The sequence below is a fragment of the Dipodomys spectabilis genome, unplaced genomic scaffold (genome assembly GCF_019054845.1).
Source record: "Dipodomys spectabilis isolate Male_0828 unplaced genomic scaffold, ASM1905484v1 ptg000365l, whole genome shotgun sequence".
Taxonomy (NCBI): Eukaryota; Metazoa; Chordata; class Mammalia; order Rodentia; family Heteromyidae; genus Dipodomys; species Dipodomys spectabilis.
Window position 1 is genome coordinate 6,585,257 of NW_024871042.1, and position 8,864 is coordinate 6,594,120.

Sequence of the window (8,864 nt, forward strand, 5' to 3'; positions counted from 1 at the left end):
AGGATTCCCCGGGCAGCAGAAGGGTGAAATTTGCAGCCCTAATCTCATAATACTGGGACTCAGCCTGACAGCGGTATATGTCACCGCATCCTAGCCAGATACAGGAATGCTAATGAGGGACACAAATCCTCATACAGAGCAGGGTAGAAGCCATGGAACCTTGCTAAATGGCTGTAATGAATGTAAACTGTAGCTACCAGCTGAACCTAGGGTTACACTTAATTGCCCAGGGGGGCTTAATCTTCGGCCTTGCCAGTTGCGGGAGGATTACTTGTCTTTGGTAAACTCAGTGGAGAGTTAAAAGTAAATTTGCTTAAACGATAGTAGACTTTAGAATAGGCAAAACAGAAGAATCGCAAATAACTACTACTGAAATGAAAACCGAATTTAAGCCTGCTCTTTGCTAACCTAGAACTACTTCCTTGAGAGGGACCAGCAAAGTCTCTTGATTTAAGCTTTTATTAAACCATAATATGAGTCTTAGGAAGAACAAATGGGTTCTGTTTAAAATAATAGGCATGTTAATTCCCAGCCTCACAATAATAATGTCAAGAATGGCTAAAGCAGCACTACCTCATCTTAAAGCTACATTTTTCTGTGTGAACCTTCAAAATTTGGGGGATTGTAAGGATTTTTGCCGATTTTGAGCTTCATTGTCACAAATCTCCCAAATCTTGCCTTTTCCCCATTGAATAGAAATTAGGTAGCTTTGGTTCTTTGTTCTTTTTCGAAGTTATTTTTTGTGGGTATGTGGAGGGGAGGGGGGGGGGGGAGGGCATTCCTGGGGCTTGAACTCAGGGCCTGTGCTCTGTCCCTGAGCTTTTGTGCCCAAGGCTATCCTGTAACTACTTGAGCCACAGCTCCACTTCTAACTTTCCTGCCTTGGCTGGCTTTGAACAACAGTCTTCAGATCTCAACCTCCTGAGTAACAAAGATTACAAGCATTAGCCACTGGTGTCTGGAAGTTTTTTGTGTGTGTGTGTTTTTTTTAAGAGGTTATGAAAGGAGATAGAAAACCTTGTAAATGATAAGAACTGATGCCGTGAAGTCTTCCTGTAGAGCCCTTTTCCTAAATCTCTCAGTTTACCTGAGGTGAGTGGTATGTCTTGTCCTTTGTAACACAAATTATCCAAAAACAAATTGAAAAATTGGGTAATTCATTGGATGGTTTGTTCTTTTAAGATTTAATGCTAGTTTAAAGAGCCAGATAATTCCTTAGTGCTGTTTATAAGGTATTTGCCTTAATTAGTTGCCTACCTTCATCTTTGTAAATTGTAAAAAAAAAAAAAAAAAAAAGGGAAGGCTTTATTCAAATATAAACATTCACAGAGCTTTTTCAGATAGCTATTAATAGACAAAAATATAGTCTGTTGAGGAAATGATTGTTTATGTACAATATGTGTTGATTTCTGTGGAAGACTGCAATCTCCTTACCACAATGTCTTCTTTCCTGACTTTTCTATAATAAAAATTTGATTTTATTTAGGACAAGATTAGGATCTTAGCCAGGTATGGTAGTAAACAACTGCCTATAGTCCCACCATTCAGAAAACTGAAGCAGAATGATCACTTGAGTCAGGAGTTCAAATGTAGTCTAGAATAAACATAGGGAGACCCATCTCAAAAAACAAAAGCTAAATAAAAAGTTAACAATCCAGTAGCTATAAAACTAAAAGAGAAACCTGTTTTTGAAGTGTGAGAAAGGTAAATCTCAAAATCTATACAATAACAATGAGGAAGGGCATATTGGGAATTATACCATGGATAAAGTTGGATAAACTAGGTTAAAGTCATTGTGGTATATAGGAAGTAAGACATTGAATAACGTTTAAAAAATGTCAGAAAAGAGTGCATCAATATCATTGAACAACTGCAATGGAAGGAAAAGCTTTCAAGTGGGCAGAGGATCAAAAAAAAGAAATATGCAAAAAAATGCTGTCAATACAACACAAGATAGAAAAGAAAAATGAAAGAAGCAAGGGAGAGTGATGGTTACTACAAACACTAAGAGGGAGGTATCAGCCCAAATATTATGATAATAGCCACAGAACATAGTAATATGAAAGGGAAAATAATACCCTGCAAATATTGACCAAAGGAAAGCTGGTGCAGCAATAAAGAGGAAAAATAGTGAAAAACCTAAGTAGGAATGATGATAAAAGTGGCTGGTTCTAACAAACATATAAAAATTAGAAACTGTATGCTCCTAACAATATACTCTTGAAATATACAAAGCAAAAGCTGGCAGAATTATGAAGAAAAATTAGCAACCAGCATTTTAGTGCAACATTTTCTGGGTTTCATGTCATACCTGAAAAGACTTGCCTGTAAGGTTTGCTGAAAGGAGACTGCCACACAGTTGCTCAGGCAGGAAAGTTTATTAGCAGAACTGAACGAGAGCCTGCACGAGATGTAAGTGTACAGAGTGGGGACTGATGGTGGGCAGAGAGGATATATAAGAAGGTGGAGAGTGCAGTGGATTCAGAAGTGACGTCAGAGCCTGGGGACCTCCCACTGGCCCTACACACGCTAGTTACCTGGGTTACAGGTGCTGGGCAGGGACTTCTAGAGAGGGTCATGGAAAGAGAACAAAGGGTAAGGGGCCATTCTCCATCCCACCCCCAACCCCAGACCTAACATTCCAGCCTTTTGATAGTTATAAAGTGGCACTGATTCTCACTGGCTACTTCCTGCTGGCAAGGGGTGTCGACATTAGGGGTAGAAGGTGGAGATGTCGTCTGGTCTGTGAGAAGGCAGCAGTAAGAGTTTCTTGGGGTGAACATGCATATTTGTCTTTGAATAAAATCTGAAAGAATCTTATGAGGCAGGGGCTGAGCAATAAGAAAAGAAAAAAATATCATTAGAGGGCCTACAAATGGCAGAAAGAGGGACAGTCATCCATTCAGGGCAGAAAAGAAAACATTGGATGACTTGGCTAGTTCTTGTCTGCTGTGTTCTAGGTGGTCCTGGAGTTGGTGGATTGTGTCCCTGACTTCTTCTTGACTGATTAACATCTGGCAACTGAGTAAGGAAGAGCATTGTGGACTGGTTAAGAATAACCCCTCAGAAGCTGGGGCTGGAGTGGAGTGGTTAAGGGTCCAGTGAGAGGTCTTGATCATTGTCCATAACTGGACTATAGATGTCTGGGCTATAGAGTATGGATGGGAGGAAGGTACCAAGACAAACCGTCCTGAGTCTATGATTCAGGACAAACACAATGTACTGGACGTTCTTTTGACCTCCGCACTCTGATTAATTTTGAAAGGGCAAGTACAAAGTGACTCTGGCTAACACCATCCCCTCTTATCTGTGCAGTTTTTTCCCAACTGCCTCTGGATGATCCCTCAATGATGCCCAGGTAGGTCTCTTTTCCTTGCTAGGGATGATGTCTCATTTGGTGTTTTTGCTCATTACTGGATGGCATGTCCCAGTTGGCTCAATCCCAAATTGGAGGGGGCATGATTGACAGATCAAGTGAGCATCGGTGCCAACAGATCCTTTTTATTTCCAGTTGAAGCAACAAAGAGATCAATAGAAATAGTTTCTAAGCAGGGCTTACCTGAAACTTATTAAGAATAAAAACTGACATAAATACTTCCGTTGGTCTGACTAAATGCTGCAGAGGATCAAATCTGTAATGACAAAACTCAATAGTGGTCATGATAAGAGTTTTGAAACTGCAACAGATTAAACAATCTAGTTAATTTTTAACTGAATGTATCACTTTAGGATAATAATGAGATTGAAACCATTGTCAGCTTTGTATCAAAGGCAGCTTACATACCTGGGAAACAGACTTTTAGACACATTTGTTCATACCCAAATCTGGTGAGCTTCTTTGTGGTTTGAGTTTAAAACTGCCCTCCTCCCTTTTTCTCTTTTGGCCCATGGAGTCAGGTGAATCCTGGTTACCTTTAAAACACTTTTGATAAAGAGACACATTGGCATATAAATAGACCTCTGAACAATTGCAAGAAGTTGGGGAGTAAGCTTCATGGAAGGGTGAGGGTCGCATGAAAGCTACTACGTGGCCAAGATGGCAAATTTCTGGACAAGTCATGATGATAAGGAAACTTGGCAGCGCTTTATTAGGTAAGCAAGAAAAGCAGACAAACAGACAAACAGAAAGGAAGGAGCATATTTTCACAGAGTGTGAATGCTCTCAAGGAGCAAAAGAGAGACAAACAGTTTCACCTAAGAGAATCCCAACCACAGAGATGAAGAACGTAGTGATAGGAGCAAGGAAGGAAAAAAGGCTTGGCCTTAGGGAAGCTCTGACCACTTGCATTTCCGTTGGAGAAACTTATATCTTGCACTATTGTGGGGGTCAAAAGTGTTGTATTCAGGTCAGTGATTGCAATTATCCAATGAGTACTGAAGCTAAAATGCTAAGTGATTAAGTTTTTTGATTGTGCAATTGTCCAATTGATACTGAGGCTAAATTTTTACACACACATGGATATGTTTCTTTTTTTAGATCTGGTTTCAAGCCCAGGACAGCCAGCTTTCAAGAGGGAACCTAGAATGGGTTCCCTGGACCAGCCCTGTGGCTCACGCTCACAGGCAGAAGCCAAAGACCTGTAAGGCTAGAGTGGACTGCTGTGACTTGATGTCTTCACAAGCCAAACACCTCCCATATGTACAATTAAAAAAATAAAGTTATGCTTATGCTTTCTCCAAATGTCCTTACCTTATCCAGATGCAGAGTTGAAGCCTGCCAGCTCCACTGTTACAATGGAATGTTCCAGTTCCCCTGAAGAAGGAAAGTGCTTCATTCTCACTGGAACCTGCAGTGATATTGTGATGGTTCTCTTCTTTGCCCCAGTACTAGGGTTTGGGCTCTACGACATTTGAATCACACCTCCTGTACATTGTGTTTGTCCTTCCTTATTCATGAATCTTTAAACCAAAGGGCCTCCAGTTTGTGTCTGTGTGAAGCTGAGCAGTGTGGATGAGCCCTTTCTCTCTCTTATTGCATTGAAAGGCCTTTTCCCACTAGTCTCCTTTCCCTCCTTCCCATCAGAACATTCTCCAGGCAGTTACACTGCTATGGCTTGAATGTATCTCTTCCCCAGTGTTGCCAGTGAGGTAGCATTGAGACATGGGTCCTTTAAGAGAGGACTAGGTCTTGAAGGCTCTTTTCATCTTAATGAAATAACATCCCTCCGAAAAATGTCATTATACTCCTTTCAGCTAGTTTGTTTTCTGACACTTCTGCCTTCTGCCAGCAGCATGGCTCTTACTAGACAAGACACTATATTCTAGCACATTGATCTTGGTCTTCTCAGCTTCAACAATGATGAGAAAATAACTTTCTATAAGCTTTCTGTATGCAGTCTCTGGTATTCTATTACAGAGCAGAATATGGACTAAGACACACATCATTCATTCCATCACCATATCCAATACAAGCAACCAACATCTTAGAGTACTGTGACTCAAATCTTGGACTGTAGATATTTTCATAGTCAGTATTCCTCCCTATGTTTTCCAAAAGTCTGATACCAAGTTTGCTTTACTTGCTTTCCATCGCTGCCTTATATTGCACATTCCTAGGCATTTCAGGAAAGCTAACAAGTTCTACAAGGGCATCTGGGTGGTGGGTCACCTGATGTTGCTCGCATCTTTTCTGACTCTTCATTGTTTTTCTAAATGCAGCAACTTCCCCATAGAATGCTTTTGTCCCAAAGTAGAAAGTGGACCCAAAGCAATACATTTCTTCCCCAAAACAATACAACTAAGTCTAAATGCTTGTAAACATTCTTTTGTTTTATTTGTTTGTTTTGTAGTGCTGGGGATCAAAACCAAGGCCTGGTACATGGTAAGCAAGCAATATACTGAAATTTTATCTGCAATCCCATTACAAACCCTCTTTCGAAGTAGAGAAAAGGAAGATATGAATGGAGATATTAAGTACAATTGTTCCTTCCTCTGCTACATTGGGCAAGATCCTGTACGCGGAATTTCTTCCTGGAGCTAACTCTGATGTCCCGTACATTTCAGTACCTGAAATGAGGGTTGCTTCACTTTGTGCTTTTTTTTTCCCTCTGTGCTCAGGTTCTAAAGTTTCAGGAAACAAAAGACCATTTCAGTCTTTATAACCTCAGTGGATATGGCCTCTGTCTCTAATCAAGACAATGCTTTACAACATTAAACAGGATATTTAACAAAACTCCTGCGTGTGCAGGGAGGACTTAGCAAAATGGTTTTAGAAGGAAAGCAGGAAAAAACTTTACCCCAAATAAATATTATCTCCTGCTTTGGAGTCTAAAAGTGATTTATATGACCCTTATCCAAGACACAGACACAAATACACACTAAAAGGACAGTGTTATATGAAAAATACATGAATATTATGTTATTGATCTTTTCTGCAACCAAGTAGCTGTACAAATTATCCCCAAACTTCTGTGATTTACAAGAAATATTTAGTTTGTTCAGTCTCATATCTGAGTCAGCTGTGCTATGTCGTTATGCTACTTTCTTTGTCTTTCATTCTAGGACCCAGATAAAGGAGCAATGGCTGCCTTCACCATATTCAGACATGGACATTGGTAAGAGTTCAAAGCGTTGGCATAAATTCTAGGGTCTCTAAAAATGTCCGCTTGGAACTGAGATACTTCCATTTCAACCTACTTTCTGTTGGCCAACATAAAGTTATGGCCAAATCTAACATCAGTGAAAAAGAGAGGAGATGACCTATTTAACAGGGTACAAAGGAAGAATGAATATTTGTTAAACACACACAAATTAGAAACCAATTCCTTGTAGGGTCTCCTTCCATGTCACTTCTGGTATGAACCAGAGATACAGACATGTAAGAATCAATCCATTCTGGGTGGAATAGTGAATTAAATTCCCTGAGAGGCTCTTCTGTTGCAGAACATTTAGGTTATTTTTCTTTTCATTTTTGTGGGTTTTCCTGTGGTTGTGTTTTGTTGTTGTTGTTGTTGTTTTTGGGTTTTTTGGTCAATACTGGGGCTTGAACTCACAGCCTTTTGCTAACACTCAGCTTTCTTGCTCACAGATGGTGCTCAACCACTTGAGGCACACCTCCTGTCAGCCATTTAGACATTTACTAAGCTCATAAGATGTATGGAATACCTTCCAGGAGGGAGGGAGAGAAGGAAGAAGTGGTGAAATGATGATTGAGACCAGAGTAGGGAACAATGAACTGGGCAGGCACAAGACCCAATTCCAAGGTGCTCAGAGCTTACTTCTCGTTGGATGATCACATTGCAGAAAGCAGAGAAAGGGAAAGTGACTTTGTGTCTTTGTGTAAGGGCAGCAGTCCTCGTTAGGAGAGCTCTATCTTCATAATGTAGTCATTTCCTAAAAGTCCCAGCTCCAAATACCATCACATGGGGGTTAATATTTCAGTATATTAACTTCAGTGTTACCTCATAGCAGAAAGGAAACAACAGAGGGTACATCAGTCAACAGGTAACTCCTATTGACCATGGGTTCAGTTATGTTGGGCTCTCTGAAAGTCTCTGTGTGAGGACTTCAATATTCTCCCCCCAGGTGGGTGAGCTGGTGGCTCACCCTTGTAATCCTAGCTACTCAGGAGGCTGAGATCTGGGGATCACGGTTCAAAGCCAGCCCGGGCAGGAAAGTCCATGAGGCTCTTATCTCCAGTTAACCACAAGAAAACCATAAGTGGAGCAGTGGTTCACAGTGATAGAGTGCTAGTTCTTGAGCAAAAGAGCTCAGGGATGGCTATGTCCATGCCCCAAGTTTACAACCAGCCAAAAACAAACAAAAAAGACAGTTTATACTATAAAAGCTAGCTTACATAGTTTATTTGTAACTATCCAATGGGCCATTAACCCTATAGCCAGCAGAGTATGGAGATGAAGATGCCAGCTCTGACTCAAGAGAGCATGTATTTGAATCCCAGGTCTATGACTTGCTGTTTTGGACAAATAACCTGAACTTTTCCATGATGTGATTTTTTTCCTCATTCATAAGATGGGTTCAGTAAGTCCTACCACTTAGGGATTTTGTAAGGATTAGGTGAGTTAATACGTAGAAAGTATTTGTTGTGAATACTCAAGAAATGTCAATAATGATGGTTGAAAATCATTTTCCTTTAGGAGAGAGGGACGCTGATGATGCTGTCACCTGGAATTGGCTTTGGGATCTCTACACTTCTCATGAAGACTGTAAAGATGCTGCTGCCTCATGCTGCTGGAAGAGAAATCAGCACCCTTACGCCTTCCCTTCTTCGGTATTGAGGGCTCACCTGACCAGGGACAGACTCAGACAGCGAAGGGATGGTCGCAGAAGCAAGACTTTGGAATGGAAGGTTGTGTTCTGAGCAGCCCTCTCCTCAGTCCTGTTTGGCTCCAAATATCTTCTCATGAAAATCAAGACTATTCCCTGTCTTAACTTTCCCCCATGGCATTTGTGTATTCATAGTTCATGGGCAGCTTTGGCCCTTTAGAAGCAAGTTGTTTTTTTTCTTCTTTTTTTTTGGGGGGGGGGTCCGGTCGTGGGGCCTGAACTCTGGGCCTGGGCGCTGTCCCTCAGCTCTTCAGCTCAAGGCTAACACTCTACCACTTGAGCCACAGCGCCACTTCCGGCTTTTTTCTTTTTGCTTATGTGGTGCTGAGGAATCGAACCCAGGGCCTCAGGCATGTGAGGCAAGCGCTCTACCACTGAGCCATCTTCCCAGCCCTGTTTTTTTTTCTTCTTGTGAAACATTTTGTATGTGGGTTACAAGATAGTTCAGTTCAGAGCACTTGTGTGTGTTTGTTTAATTTGTAACAAAGCCTTACAGACAGGTGCAAACAGTAAATACTCTTCTTTAACCCAGAACTCATTGCTGATATGAGATTTTGCTACATGTAAGAAGGAATAGG

General features: G+C 41.0%; 1 non-coding gene across 1 annotated transcript; it reads left to right on the forward strand.

The window, feature by feature from the left end:
- Window positions 1-8,739: 8,739 nt before the first annotated feature.
- Window positions 8,740-8,864, forward strand: LOC122096163. The gene has a single exon (XR_006145258.1). It is a non-coding gene; the product is annotated as a small nucleolar RNA SNORA40 (small nucleolar RNA).